The sequence below is a fragment of the Astatotilapia calliptera genome, chromosome 9 (assembly GCF_964374335.1).
Source record: "Astatotilapia calliptera chromosome 9, fAstCal68.1, whole genome shotgun sequence".
NCBI classification, from domain to species: domain Eukaryota; kingdom Metazoa; phylum Chordata; class Actinopteri; order Cichliformes; family Cichlidae; genus Astatotilapia; species Astatotilapia calliptera.
In genome coordinates, this window is record NC_137430.1 from 26,741,216 (window position 1) to 26,757,074 (window position 15,859).

The 15,859-nt window shown below is 39.9% G+C and overlaps 1 pseudogene; it reads right to left on the reverse strand.

Moving 5' to 3' along the window:
* Positions 1 to 218: 218 nt before the first annotated feature.
* Positions 219 to 8,243, reverse strand: LOC113028819 (integrin beta-1-like; annotated as a pseudogene).
* Positions 8,244 to 15,859: the final 7,616 nt, after the last annotated feature.

The following is a 15,859-nucleotide window of genomic DNA, read 5'->3' on the forward strand; positions in this document are numbered from 1 at the left end:
GCTTTTTGCTGCTCTTTTGACAAACACACCTCCCGCAAATGCACTTTCTGTGCCCACTGCACACTTCAGATGCATTATCACGGCGACAAAGGTGTGAGTCAACTGCTGTGCCCGACTCCTCTTGCTCACATTCAGAAAATGTCCCGGCTCTCCCTGCTTTACACCTGCAACACAGGAACACACATCAGCCTGTTTCCCCCCTTAATAACCTGGAATTAAACTTGTTAGCCAAATTGATGCCGTCAAGCCACTTCACCTACCTGCATGCGCCACACTCCAAAGTCCTGTTGCCATGGCTACATGAAGGACTGTGTGGGACCCTGTCCTTTTGACATGAACACTCACATATGGGGCTCAGCAGGACCTCAACCTCTTCACTATAGCCTTGGGGCTTAATAATAAAGCGGCATGGTCTTTGTGAAGCAGCCACACACAGAGGTGCTGTGATGCTTACATTAAAGCTCACCTAGAGGGGGGTGAGAATTCCTTGAGCACCATTATAATCCTCCACTAATGAGGTAATCATAATCAGCATTACCATCGCTTCAACCGAGGATGGCCGCATGCTAACAGAATCACTCACACAATTTAACACACACAGAGCCGCGGCTACATGCAGCTACTCACCTCGTCATCTACAGAGATGTTGGAGCATCTCCTCCCCTGTTCTCCATGCCTCGGCCTGTGGTCCTTACAGTGGGAGTATAGGAGATGTGCTAGCCCGGTGGAAACTTGCTGTGCTCCATAACAACCTCAGAGGTCAGTGCCTATAGCCAGTAAAGCAGTTAACCTCTCAAAGATGAGGTGGTGTCAGCAAGCTATACACATGAGGCTAATGACCTCTGTAGGAAGGGAGTTTGTGGTTCACTTACACTATATGCTTCAACAATTATCTGCAGGATGTTGTGGGAGTTGTTGGACAGCATTCTGAGCTCACATTTTGGGAAGATGCTTCTTCCCGAAGAAGTATCTTCTTCCCAACGGCATCTTTAATGTCAAATTAATGCTTATGCGTTTATTCAAAGTCTTCCAGCTGGACAAGCAAAAAACGAACCAAATGTTTCAGAGAGATTATAAGAGTTGATAAGTAAAGACGGTGGCGTACAACCTTTGCCCTTCCACGAGCTAAACTAACATATGAGCCTGTCGTGTTGTTGCACTGATGCATGCCAGAGGTTCACGATAGTTATAACAGAGAAGCAGGCAAGTATGCATTTTTCATGACTTACTGTATTCATAATGGGAATAATCATGGCATTTGTTCAAGTGCTCTGACAGATACAAACATGTCAAATCTCTGGACTGAACTACAGCTAATTCAAATGTGTATCACATAAACTGTGTGTGGAAGGATGGCTTTAGTTATTCATTAATTTATAGAAAAAGTAAATTCTTTGACTGGTTTTGAATGAACCAGCTATGCAATTAAATTAAAGATGTGGAACCTTTCATTTAGACAGGAGGCGTGCCTGGAGCTATAACAAGGATGGCTGCCAAGCAGATGACTTACTTAAGGGCTGTGGAACGTAGTGTCAGAGCACAGGGGCTTGCATAGTTATGGTGAAAATAACCCCCTCTGATGGATCAAGGTAAAGATTAACTTTAATTCTGGATTTACCAACATATAGCATAAAGATTCAGAACAACAGTGAACTGGCAATGTAGAACAACTCATTCCTGTGTGTTATAGATGTTGACTGTGTTCTTAAGGTTAGGGTCCATTTGCAGGCAAATCATCAGTAAAGTTTTTCATAGCTTTTTGCTTTTAAGTGGAAATAGGTGGTATTGGTCCTTGATTAGGCACCAGCACTCCATGTGCAGAAAATAGAGAACTGATAGTGAAACCCTTGCAATGAGTCTCATCTATCTTCATTATAATGCACTTGAGTAGTTTGGTTTACTTTAGCAACTGAGAGTTGCAGTTAATATTTACTGGAGCACCAAATGCACAGTGGAAAACAGTTCTACAATAATGCACATTGTTTTTTTGTTGTTGTTTTTTTAGGTCTTTAATATAAAAGGTAACCAGTGAAAATGCAATGTGGTGAAGGTTTTTGGCAAAAGTGCAATGCAAGTGGTTAAAAAATTATAGATTTTCCAGAAACTGCTACATAATTTTACTCAGTTGGCATCGAAGGGAACAGGGAAGCTTAAAACGTAAACATTTTTACAGCAAATAGTAGAAATAAATAGTAAAATAGTACAATAGTTGGTTTTCCCGTTTAATACAGCTATACAAATCAAACTAAACTGAGTAAGATTTAAAGTTATGCATGGTAAAAGAGTATGTTATCTAACGTCAAGGCATTCAAAACATTCAAGACAGTTATCAGTCTTTCCAGGAGTGGGCATCCTAGCAAGTTCACCCCGTGGTCAGACATTTCAATGCTCAGAAAAACCCCTCAAGAGCTACATTTTAGACTCTACAAGCCTCCAAAAATGACTTGTTTGGAGGGGATTTCCTCTTCTCTTTAGAAAACAACATGGCAGCTTGGCTTAAGTTGCCATGTTGCTTCTGAACAAAACACAAAACTTCTGGAAAAATGTCCTTTGGATGGATGAAAAGAAGTGGAAATATTTGGCCATAATGCACACTGTCATGTTTGGAGATAATCAAACATGAAACTTCAGCACAAACACCTCATATCAACTATCAGAAGGGTGGTGGAGGGATGATAATTTGAGCTTGTTTTACAGCCACAGGACCAGGGCACCTGGCAATCATTAAAGCAACCATTAACTCCTTGGTATACCAAAGTATCCTGGAGTCAATTATGAGGCCATCTGTCTGACAGCTAAAGCTGGACTGAAACTGGGATCATGGCAGCAGGTCATGGGTCATTGGGGTCATTGCAGCAGAGCAGCAAATTTACAACAGAATGATTGAAAAAGAAAATAATCAAGGTGTTTTAATGGTCCGGTTAAAGTCCAAACCTCAACCACATTGTTATGCTGAAGTCAGACCTTAAGAGAGCTGTGCATAAAGAAATGCCAACAAACCTCAATGAAAAAGCTATGAAGAACAGTGGGCTAATATTCCTCCAAAACAATGTGAAAGACTGATAAAGTCGTACAGAAAATCATTGCTTCAGGTTATTGTTGCTAAAGGTATTGTTCCTACAAGCTACAAAACCTATTGAGTCATTTAGTTTTTCATGTGACTGCAGAATATCCTTTGAAAACTGTCATGGAGTGTTATCCAAGCTAGCTAGCATTAGCTAATCAATGCAAATATGATAATTTCTGGGTCCAATAAAACAACATGTAGACAGAAGAAATGCCACACTCGAGGCTTCCGAAATGTAGTCCATTAATCATTGGGTGATGTCATGGTGGATACTTCCATCTTTTATATGGGCTACAGTCTACAGTCAGCTTTAGATAAAAACTCAAACGGCAAAGCATCAAAATAAACACAAGCAAATAAATGATAAATTATTGCAGATAGGCCCTGCTATACCTTATACAAGGGTGCGACTTTTTCAGTGACAGCAAAGATGATCTGGACGTTCTTCTGTCTCAGTGTTTCAGCAATCTGAGCCACCGAAGGATGGTCCTGTCACAGTGGAATCAGGGCAGATGCAAATTGCAATGCATAACAGTCAGGCCAGAATATATATGTGTAATAAGTAGTTAAGCATGCTCTACCTCTTCCTTCTATTGCTGTCCTCCCTCTTTCCCTCCCATCTAACAACTCTTTCTATTGCTCATTTCATTCACTCACCGTAACAGACTTTCCATTCCCTCCAAATAGATAAATAAGTCCCATTCAAAGAGGAGTGACGCCCGTATCTTGCACATCCATTTTCAGCCTTGGGTGGCCATGCATTCAGACAGAAATAGATTAATAATGCATCCATATTCACTCCACCTGTCAAGTGTCTGGACTGGAATGAGGTCAGGACACTAACAGTCTCATGAACCTAACGAGACACCTATATGGATGTTTAATACACGCGTATAAAGAATTACACTCACAAGCACACATCCAGGCGTGCATGCTCTTTGAGCACCTGCACAGCACACACCCACCCAGCCTTCTATACACAACCCGGGTGAGATTAAGAGATGAAAGCTTTGGTTTGAATTACTCCACAAACACTCCAGCTGTTTCCCATCAGGGTGTGCCTGTCAGCATCTTCTCTACCCAGGGAACTGTGCTGTTGATTCTGACCTTTAAATCACTGTCTTTGACTTTCTCTGCAGCTGCCTGGACCTCTATTTCACTGCAGACGGGAATCAATTTAGCACGCGTTGCAATATCTGGTCCATAGGATAAACACTGTATGCTCCTTGGGACCACAGTCACCCAAGCATGCATGAAAGTAAGTGAAAACACATATACCTCTGTGATGGCTCATTCTGGCAAGGTAAAGCTTCGGTTTTTACCTGTGAGTATAACCGTGGGATTTCACAAGGCAGGATTAATCCGTTTTCTCAACAAGTGAGATGAGTTTGAAAAGAAACTGACAGACAATCCCAGTAGACAACGAGCAGCATTATTACCCTATTAAACTGTGTTGCAGAGCAATAAAAGGATAGAAATCTGATATTTACACTCCTTTTAGTTCTTGCAAGGTCTTTATTAATTCATGAAAAATATTTGTCTTTTGTTGCTGGTGTATATTTTGGGTCTATAAAAGCCTTTTTAGTGAAAATGGATCTAAAAGTAATTTGCATTGCTCTGAAATGCTATGTTTGCTAGAAGTAGCAGAAGTAGCACTATCCATCCATCCATCCATCCATCCATCCATCCATCCATCCATCTATCTATCTATCTATCTATCTATCTATCTATCTATCTATCTATCTATCTATCTATCTATCTATCTATCTATCTATCTATCTATCTATCTGTAATCTCAAAAGTATCTGCTTGTCTGCCTCTGTAACATTCAGTCCAATTCAATTTTATTTATAAAGCGCCAAATCACAACAGCAGTCACCTCGAGGTGCTAAACATCCCATTCTTAATCCACAGGGTTTAATATGGATTACCCATCGGAGATATAACAGCTTCGGCTCTTCTGGTAAGGCTTTCCACAAGGTTTACAAGTGTGTTTATGGGAATGTTTAACCATCTTCCCAGACCTGGTTTGCAGTCTCTGGTCTAATTCATCTAAAAGGTGTTTTATAAGGTTGAGGTCAGGACTCTATGCAGGCCAGTCACGTTCTTTCACACCCGCTCACTTATCTATGTCTTTATGGACCTAGCTTTGTGCACTGGTACGCGATCATGTGGGAGCACGAAGGCGCCCTCACCAAACTGTTCCCAAAAAGTTGGGAGCATGAAACAGTCCTAAATGTCTTGTTATGTTGACACATTAAAAGTTCCTTTATTTAGATCTAAGGGACTGAGCCCAACTCCTGAAATACTACAACATATAATCGCCTTTCCACCAGAGGCCATCGAAGGTATTGGAACACCTGAATTCAGTAATTTGGATTGGTGTACCTGTCTATAGAGTCCAGTGACAGAGGAGAACACACTTTTACTGTAGCACTACACATCTAACAGATCACACCATGAGAGTGCTTGTGTTTTTCATGGGCTAAAAAATATTATCCATGGTCTGCTGTAGCACACTGAAGTAACATAGACATATTGTTGATTTATGCATCCGTGGTTTTTTTTAACAGGGGGCTAGAGCCTATCCCAACTGATAATGGGTGAGTCTGTAACAGGACTAATACAGGGAGACAGACAGTCACTCAGCCCTATGGCCAATTTAGAATCACCAATTAACCTGACATGCATGTCTCTGGACTGTGAGAGGAAGCTGGAATACCTGGAGGGACCCAATGCATGCACAGGGAGAACATGCAAGTCCCATACAGCTGACAGGTTTGAACTAGGAATCCTTGTGTTAACCACTGTGCAATTGTTGAAAATGCACTTTTTTCTCTGGATATCCTAAAACCATTAAATAAAACATTAATTCTGCAATGATTTTCAATGTTTGGCCCATTTCAGTGTAAGTCCAACTATAATAGACCTATAATGAAAACACCATTTAAGCCTGAACTTTTTTTCTTTAGTAAAAAAAAAAATTAAAGTTCTTCTAAAAAATGTATATATTTGTAGCAAGTGACACTTCCCATCATTTGGAAGCACAATGCAGGATAATTTTCCATCTCCAGCAACGTGGAAAACAGCATCCGTGGAGAACACCAGCAGACGGGTCACGTTTCTCCAGCCAATCTGCCGCTGCAAGTGAAGAACATTTAGTCAATAAATTACCGATTGGCAGCAAATTGAACACAGCGACCACGACCTAAGTGTTTCTGACAGACTTCTAGAAAAGAATTACCTTCCTGCTTTTCTATGTAATCAAATAACTGTGTATGAGTAATACTTTGTGCCTTCAAGTTTAGGGCTTAGATCAAAAACCTGTGAAATTCAATTATAGAAATCAAATTTTCATGTTTAAGAGCTTGTGAGTCTAAGATACACCCAAAACTGAGCGATGCAGTTTCCCAAAGGAAGCTTAGTATTCTGTAATAGCCCTTTCATCTATTGTCTGCAGTCTTTCCACTTCCTCCACATAACGCCCACTCAAACAAAAGCAACAATATCTGTATTGCAGTCGAGCTCCCTGCTGGGCTTTCTCACATTACCTCACACATGGTGGCCTGCATCAGGTCATTCAACCCAACCTCTGGTGAATCCAGGTTACTGGAGATCCGTTGCCCCCCTACCAGCTCTGTGAAGAGGCTTCCGTTGGTGGTGAGGCTTAGGATGTTGTGGTAGGTGAAGGGAGGGGTGCAGGGCCAGGGCTAAGTCCTTTTACAGGGATTTCGGAGCATGTCCTTTGCAGTGTTGATGTATAGAATCACTGTCTTTCCCACAAATGCAACAAAACCTTTTGGAAGTGGAAGTGGAAAGGAACAAAGGAAAATAAGAAGTACTGTGTGCTGTGAGAAGTGAATGAAAAAAAAAAAGGTTGGGGTGGGGGTGGGGGGGAAGTAAGATAACTAATGGTTTCCTGTCTCCCAAAAGCTACCAGTTGTCCTTGAGCAAAGCACCTAATTCCCAATCACTCCAGCAGTGCTGCTCAGTGGTCAGTAGTAAGATTATGATTATACTGGGCAGCTCCCAGGTGTATAACTATGTAAATGGGGCACAAGGGTATTCAAAAAAAAAAAAATGAATATACAGATATAAAAAGTTATAAGAAAATTGCATTGACCTAAATTTCATAAGGAAACTGAGGCAAACAGACCCAATCTGAAGTCACTGGTGATATTCTTCATTTCTTTCATGAGGTCAGCCCCCAACTTTTTAACATTCATCAGGTCATCCTCCATGGAAAAAGACAGATCCATCAGGTAGTACAGGTCTATGAGGTAGTCCTTCACCTGTTTGAACTTCACCTCAAAGCTCTGGGGTTCTCCTATAGATGCGAAATGTGGAAATTCTACTGCAAAACACACCACAGCTATAAAAGTAGCTCGGTACTATTTGGAAGTGTGCACACATCACACACTGTTTCAGGCTGATTCTGATATTTGTGGAAGGTTTCTACTTTTACATTTGATATTTTATGCAGTTGATACAAAAAGATTTTGTGGTTCATGGTTTCTTTTGTGTGTGGGTGTCGCTGGGTGTTTTTGGTCTCCTCATTACTCAGCCAAGGTTGTGCACAAAACCCTGTAAACCTGATTTGGTCATTGCTTCTAAAGGTATTTTTTTTAAATTTTGACTGACTTACGATGGCTTTAGTTTCATAAGATGAACAGGAAAGCTTGAAGGAAAGCTGTCATTAGGTGAAATCAGTCACAAGGAGAGAGCTGCACCAAAAATCTCCAGACTACTTTGGTCACTAGCAGATTGCCACAGTCATCCGTTATGTCTACATGGAACACCTTGACTTGTCTTCAAACACTTGTTAATTGCTAGCTGAGTGATATTAAAAACTTGAGAAGGAGTAACACAGACTAGAAATGGAGAGAGTTCAGTTTCAAAATGCAACTTATGCGTCAGTGCTGAAGCCAACACATTTCACCAGGTGGAACTTTAAAAGCAATGCATTTTATGTCTCACTGTTCAGAGTTTCAGTACTGCTTATAAAAAGTATTTTTAGACAAGTAAGCAAACTAGTAATCTGCTAGTGACTCAAGCAATTGCAATTTTTTGGCCAATACACATTTTTCCCTAGCAAATATCAATCCACTCTAATCCACCATCCATTATTTCCGCTTATCCTCTCTGCTACCAGGCTGGAGCCTAACCCAGCTACCATAGCGCAAGAGGGTGAGAGGCAGGGCTAACACATAAAGACACTCACATTAACACCTATGGGCAATTTAGAATTACTAGTTAATCTAATCAAATGTCTTTGGACTGTGGCAGGAAGCTGGAGTACTCAGAGAGAACAACAGTCCTAATCACCGCACCACCTTGCTGCCACCCCAGCAACCAGTGGTTGCAAATTGGCTGCAGACTGGTCTTTAGGGCTGTGTGGCTCGGGCCTTATTCACTTGACTTTGCATTGTCACCATGATACAATACATGTAGTGTCCTTTCCTTCCCGTGATGTTATCACGATTAAGGCTAAGTGCTTAAAAAATTGCATTACACAAACTAATGACATTGGCTACATCCCTCTTTTATGTGCAGTTTGCTAAAGCTAATAAGTGACATTACTAATGTAATTAAAAATGCATTAATTATACTGGTAATTTATACCCACCTGGTCTGAGGTGCAGCAGGACAGTCTGAGGCTGGAGCTGGGTCACTACTCTGTGCAAGCGTTTATGTCTTTGTTCTTTAGGATGAAAGGTGATCTTCCGGTTTTTCAGAAGGACAGTGGAACCTCTAGGGTCCTCCAGGTGATCAAAAGGACAGCCCCTCTTTAGCAGGGCTCCAGCTGTGTCGCAGCGCTCCCATATGTGCTGACCCACTTCTAGAAAATTCTTTACACAGGTTTAAGTTAAGTTCAACGCCTTACATCAACACTGACTGCAAAAAGGGCAAAGTCAGTGCTGCAGTTAATGGAAGCAGTACAGAAAGGATGTGAATGTGTGTGTGTGTCTCTGTGTGTTTCTTTTAACTCAAAAAACAAAGCCCGTCATCTTTCAACAACATCATTAAAATGGAACACATATGATGTTCCATATTCAAAATTTGCTTACAGGGTTTACTGTTGTTATAAAACACACACTTACATCACTGTTTGATACAACACAACATGCACACGACAACATATGATGTACTAAATATACAGTACTGTGCAAAAGTTTTGAACCACCCTCGAATAGTTTATATTTTTGCTTCCAAGGAGTCAGACATTCATGCAGTTTTTTTTAAAAGGCGTCTTGAGCTATAATTTTTCAGACTTTCTGAAGGTCTTGCTAAGTTTTCCTTTGGACAGTGGCTCCTTTTTCACTCATTTTCAGTTCAGTCCTTGTATCTGACCATTTTTAGAGGGATCTTTTTTAGTTGTTAAACCATTAAACACTGAGAGAAAGAGAGATAGGAAGAGATAACACAATTTAATAGACATAAAATAGTACTTTTGAACCAACAAGCTGATTCTATGAGCTGAAAAGATGCGATATTTTGGCATCGTGTGCAGTCTGCCCATAAAAAATCAAAGAAACTGGAGAACTGGACAAATAGAGGACAGAAGAAGTGGCAGGCCTAAAAAAGCCATAGCTTCATCAGCTATCGCTATAGCTATAGCAAAATGAAGATTATATGAAAGTTGTGTTCTTCCGAAATAGGAAAAAGTGCAGCAAATACCTGACATAGCACCTGTGAGAGGCGCTTGAGTTTAATCTTGATCAGAAATGTTCTCAGTTGAAGGGTGACTGTCGTGAAGCCATTTTTAAAAAAAATATTCACCTTCAAGTTCCTTAGATTGCACAGACTCTGTTTTTGCCTTCTATATTTTGCACCTATTTCCCAAGCAGCATATGAAGATATAAGGTGTGGCTTGAGACAGAGGTGGGACCAAGTCATTGTTTTGCAAGTCTCAAGTAAGTCTCAAGTCTTTATCCTCAAGTCTCAAGTCAAGTCTCAAGTAATGTCAGGCAAGTCAGAGTCGAGTCTCAAGTCACTGGTGTAAAAGTCCGAGTCAAGTCACAAGTCTGAAATTTTGAATTTCAAGTCCTTTCGAGTCTTTAAAAAAAAAAAAAAAACGAAAAAAGAATGTTGCAGTTATATGCTAAATGTAAATATTAGACCATGTAATTTTTAAATCTGTGTTTTTCTCAACACATGACAAAATAGTGAACTTAGAAAATATACACAAATTGTGAAATTGCACCTCTTTAAAATGCAGCTCAATTAAACCTAGCTCCAAGAATAATTTTCACCGACAGTTCTGAGATAAGCTGCATGTTATTCTTGGATGCGGTTGTAGGACCGGCTTTAAAATCGCATGACAAAAATATCATACATATTAAAAAAAACTGCATCACCAACGTAGCCTGGACAACATTTGCTAGTTAGATGAAGTCAGCTATCTCATCGTAGCATATTTATATGCATATTTATAATCATACGGTTCTTGGAGTGAGTGCATACACTCATGAAGTTTAGTAACTTCCGGTCACTGCAACAAGCCCAGGTACAGTTTACCGATGGATGGGTACAGGACCTTGAAATGCACCGTGTAGAACGAAAGACCATCATACGTATCATAAGTTTACCAGTCTCACAAATTGTCGTCATAAATACACATTCGTTAACCGTTTATCAATAGGACCTTTGAGCTCAAGGGTAATTAATTAGTAGTGGAAATAATTTCTGGTAGCATCACAGAAATGTAGCAGTGACAATAATATTGTATGCTGTAATCGTACTGGGCAATTAGTGATACAAAAAACCTGTTTTATCCTGTGAATAAAAGTATATGTTTTTGTCAATGTACCATAATAACAGAGGCGAAACGCAATATTGAGTCAGGACAATTCACTATTTACAATAAATAAAGGAGCATAGCGCGACAATTTCTGTTCAGCGCCAGACTTGCTTGTAACCTATATCACTAATTATGTTAAGAAAAATGACGCATTAACTACAACAGCAGACTGACCTTCGTGTAAATGCTTGGAGCAGACTAACCTGTGAGCTGGAGTGTTCTGGGACGTTATATTTGCTCTTTGAATGGCTGCAATCCAGGCCATCCGTCGCGTCTTTGTTACTTCGGAAACATGGCTTGAACAATTTCTCTTCAACGACGTAATCCGATAACAACCGATCTCTTTACCCGTCGGCTTCCCGTGGCTGTCATGCGACCGGCTATTGCAGTTAATAATACAACGGCTTCTTGACATTTTTGTGTTTCTTTTTATCGCTGTGTGACTGATTTCAATTGAAAGCCTGCGTGCGCTAGTACCTCTTGCCACGAGTTCCCAGAATCCTTTGCGGTTTACCCCTGAATGACGTCACATTTTCAATCTCTATATAATATGCATGTTAAATTTTATATTTGGGGTAAAATATCAAGTCTTTTCAAGTAAGCCGGTTCAAGTCCAATTCAAGTCCCAGGTCATTGGTGTAAAAGTCCAAGTCAAGTCACAAGTCTTAGAACATTTTTTCAAGTCAAGTCTAAAGTCATAAAATTAATGACTCGAGTCTGACTCGAGTCCAAGTCATGTGACTCGAGTCCACACCTCTGGCTTGAGACTTTTACACAGTACTGTAATTTAAGTTATTAAATATGTAATTACTTAATTTTATTAGGATTAATCAGTAATAGCATTCAATCTTAATACAAAATGCAAACTAGGACTTAACCCATCCACTGCTAACTTTTCAAGGTCTCCACTCAAATAAATTGGAGATTTCTATATCCACTAAGCATCTCTCTGTTAAAGGAACAGATCTGGAGTACTGAAAAACTTTTTGTGGACCAAAAATATACTTGGTGTTCAGTTAACAGTGAACCCGCCAAAAAAGAAGTCACAGCGTATTTCCGAGGCCATTCACCTCCTAAGTACACCAGGCACAATGTGGCCCTGCTGCCAGGCACTCTCCACAGCTCCTGACCCCTTGACTTTCACATTTGTGATGTGAATGGTCTGCAAGAGAATAGAAACTAGCAAGAGGCTCCAATATTCCATCATGTGAATGCACCGTACGCAGAAGAAAAGCAAACTTAGATTTTTATGCTCTGTACTGGATACATTTTGGAAGTCAAGGGATTAGCCGATCAGATTTTTCCTCTCTCTGTTTCTCATAGCACAAAATCACAAATTGTCAATGCACATTTTTCCTTGTCAGTCACCTAGCAACGCTTTTCTTACAACTTAAAAAACATTCTATAGTTTGTACTTGACCCATGTTAAAAATGCAGGCTTTGTGAATTACATTTCAAGTCAATATATGATCAGAATCACACTGCTGGCTGTTTGTCATCAGTTTAGTCACACTAAAAATCTGTATGCATCAATACCTCCTAAATTGTAGTCCATAAATAGATTATTTTTTTTAAAACTACAGAGGTATCTTAACTGTTTAAGCTAACTGAATCTCTATAAACTGATATCTGCTTATGAATACGCAGATAACTGTAGTCTAGCAAACAGGTGTTTTGTAGCACTTTCTGTTGATCAGTCACACCTGAGAACATTTTGTTGTGTGGATACAGGATGTCATGCCACTGACATATTCCCACCATGTAATAATAATTCAAAAGTTGAAAAACTAACACCGAAACCAATAAAAACTAAACTAAAACAAGAAAATCCACTCTGGAAACTAACTGAAATGGAACTGAAATAAACCCCCCAAACAAACAAACAAGTCAGAATGCAATTTTAAAAAAAATTCAAACTCCCCTGCAGCCCTGAATTTGATATGCATAATGAAATGGGTGGATAGATGGAAACAATGGCTGGTGGACAGAACAGGAAGTTTTGAAGCACACATATGTTTTTTTTAACTGGATACCCTGCTTATATGTTCAAGTATAGATGGTAAATAAAAGATGGACGCAAGCTTTAGGGTCAGAAAAGTGCCATAAACCTGGCTCCCGGATATTTGTCTGACCTCTTGCAGACTTATACCCCCCTCAGATCTCTTAGATCAAGTGATCTTTTGCTTTTAGCCGTACCAAGGTCGAGGCTGGTTCATAGAGGCGATCGAGCATTTGCAGTCGTAGCACCTAAGCTGTGGAATAATTTACCCCCATACATCAGACAGGCTCCTACTGTCAATCTTTTTAAATCTTATCTTAAAACACATTTTTGTTTACTGGCTTTTAATACAGCATGAGAGTTATTTGTTAATTCATATTTGGTGTTTGCTATCAATACTCTAAGTTATTTTATTAGGTATGTTGTATTCTTGTACAGCACTTTGGTCAACGCTCCTGTTGTAATTAAATGTGCTATATAAATAAATAAACTAAAAACTTTAAACTATAACCTGCATTTTTGGCAATGGCCAGCAGGGCAGATACATTTGGTTGCAGAAAGGAAAAGGAAAATGACCTCTGAGTATTTTCCTGTTGAGTGTGTGGTCTTAATTATGAAAGTGAAAAAAAAAAGAGATAAAGGAAGGTATGCTTTAGGGTTACTTTTTTATTTAGAGCCACAACTATTTGGAAACAGTTGGACTTCACATGGTGGGAATACTGGTGGCTAGTAGAGTTTATGAGCCAAACAAAAAATACTGTTGCCCCCAAAGGATAAATCGGCTAACTAGCCGATTGGTTCCCTCATCCGTAGTGAGCTAATGCAGCGGTCCCCAACCACCGGTCCATGAGTCTTTTGGTACCGGACTGCGAGAGTGGAGGCTCAGGTGTGAAATGTATGTTTTTTATTGGTTTTTATCGTTATTTTGTTATTGTTTTTATCGTTAACTAGGTTTCCCTGGGTCTTTTCCCATGTGTTATGAATAAATCTTCTTTTTTTTGGTAGTGGTACTGGTTTTATTTTGTTGTATTTAGCCGCGACACTTTAAAGGACGACCCCTGAAAATACTGTCGGACATAAACCGGTTGGACCGCTGAGCTAATGTACCTGACTGTTTGCTGCAGCTTCATATTTAGCATTCAGACACACTAGAGGGGAGTCCATCCTCTCACAACTGTCTGCGAATGAGTAGTGATTACACAGACGAGAGAAATCCTGGATATCTTTCTGTGAAGGCAACTAACATAAGTGTATTTCCTAAAATTTGATTCAAACCCATTTGCTTTTATCATTGTGACACACTGCAAAAAAAAGGAGAAAAGAATAAAAATTGCCCCACAGAAGTGAACGCACGTCCACCTGCTGTCCCATCGCGTCTGGAGCTGCGCTGCATATAAAAGAGAGAGCGGCTCAGCCTGCAGCAGATGACAAGAGCAAATTTTGACTGGCAAACAACTGGTGGGATCCGGGCTACAATCTAAATGAGAATTTCTGAGCGGCAAGAATAATGAGACAGTTTACTTTCATTGCATCCTCAATGAGAAAAGTATTGACCCACCTTGTGTTCCTGTGGCTTTGCATCTGCAGTACAATAACAGGACAACAGCAAATAGGATGCTCATCTGGAAGAGAAAAAAAAAGTAATTTACTGGCTAAAATGTTGACCATTCTTTCCTCTCAAATCATTAAGGCAGAGTGGAGTTGTAATTGCTGTTTAAGGAAAATAATCTCTGCACTGAGCAGCTTACAAAAGACTATGAATTTGACCTGTGGGTGTTTGGTTTATACAATAGAAATAAAAGGCACTTACCTTGACTGATTCTACTGTGTGTAGACAAACGTGAAGGAGAGTAGGGGTGCCTTCCCTCTGGGGGTGGGACCAGATGGTTTCTTTATACACATCCTGTGCAAAACACGAGCTGTGGGACTTTGCCACCTCTCCCTCCCTCTGTTATCCTCTTTCCTGTAGCAGCCACAAGTGGATCAACTGGCTTATGTTTCAGGGTCGTGAGCAGCAAATGATCTCTTCAAGTAAGGCCAAAGATAAAGAGAATAATTCCCCAGCTTTCTGCTGAGAAAAGCTGAAGAAAAGAAAAAGACACTTACTTGTCATACTTGTCCTCATATAGCACTGGGCCGGTGTTAGAGAGCACACGCTATCTCTTACAATCTTTGCAGAGCTCTGCTTTCTCGATTGTTTGGCCTTGCTGACCATAGCATGCGACTAAAGCCCCAAAAGATATTGACCCAGCAGCACACAAGCTAAATGAGTTTTGAGGACACAGTTCTTGCTCAAAATACAAAGGCTCAGGACTTTCCTCCACTTGCAAGAGGAGATATTTTAAACCTCAAATCCAATATGTTGAATTTGCAAGGTAGAGAAGTCAAAAAATAAGCTATGTGAACGATAACGGTAGCTTTATTTGCATGCAACTGGTGGGAATAATGAATAATAGTATGGTTTTATCTCGCGCAGCAATAGCTGACTGATCACATAGCATCACAAGCTAAAATAATAGGGAGATTTTCTGCAGAGCTCTATTAAAGACAGCAGTAAATATGTATAGAAATTTCCTCGAGATCAAGCGGCTCTCACTGCCCACTCTAAACCTACTATAACAGCAAAAACAATGGAATTAGGCAGTGTGCAAAAATGAGCTGGCCAATACAAAGACGTGACAGTTAGTTGGCTTTCCCGTCTTAAAGATAAAGGATTAAACAAAAAGACCACTTTCCACTATTGCTGACTTCGATTTGGTTTAATTCAATTCAAATTTCTTTATCAGCCCGTGAATGGAATTTTATTTGCAGAGTTTGAAACAGAAATCCATAACAAATCAGCTCATTCTCAAGCGTGCTGTCAAACTTTGCAAACAGTTCAGGGGAAAAAAAGGCAAAGAAAATGAAGTTTTCTCATAATATATGAAGCGATATGGTTCTAAGAGCAAAAAGTTACTGACTCATTTTAAAGCAAAATATAGAAAAGGCATCA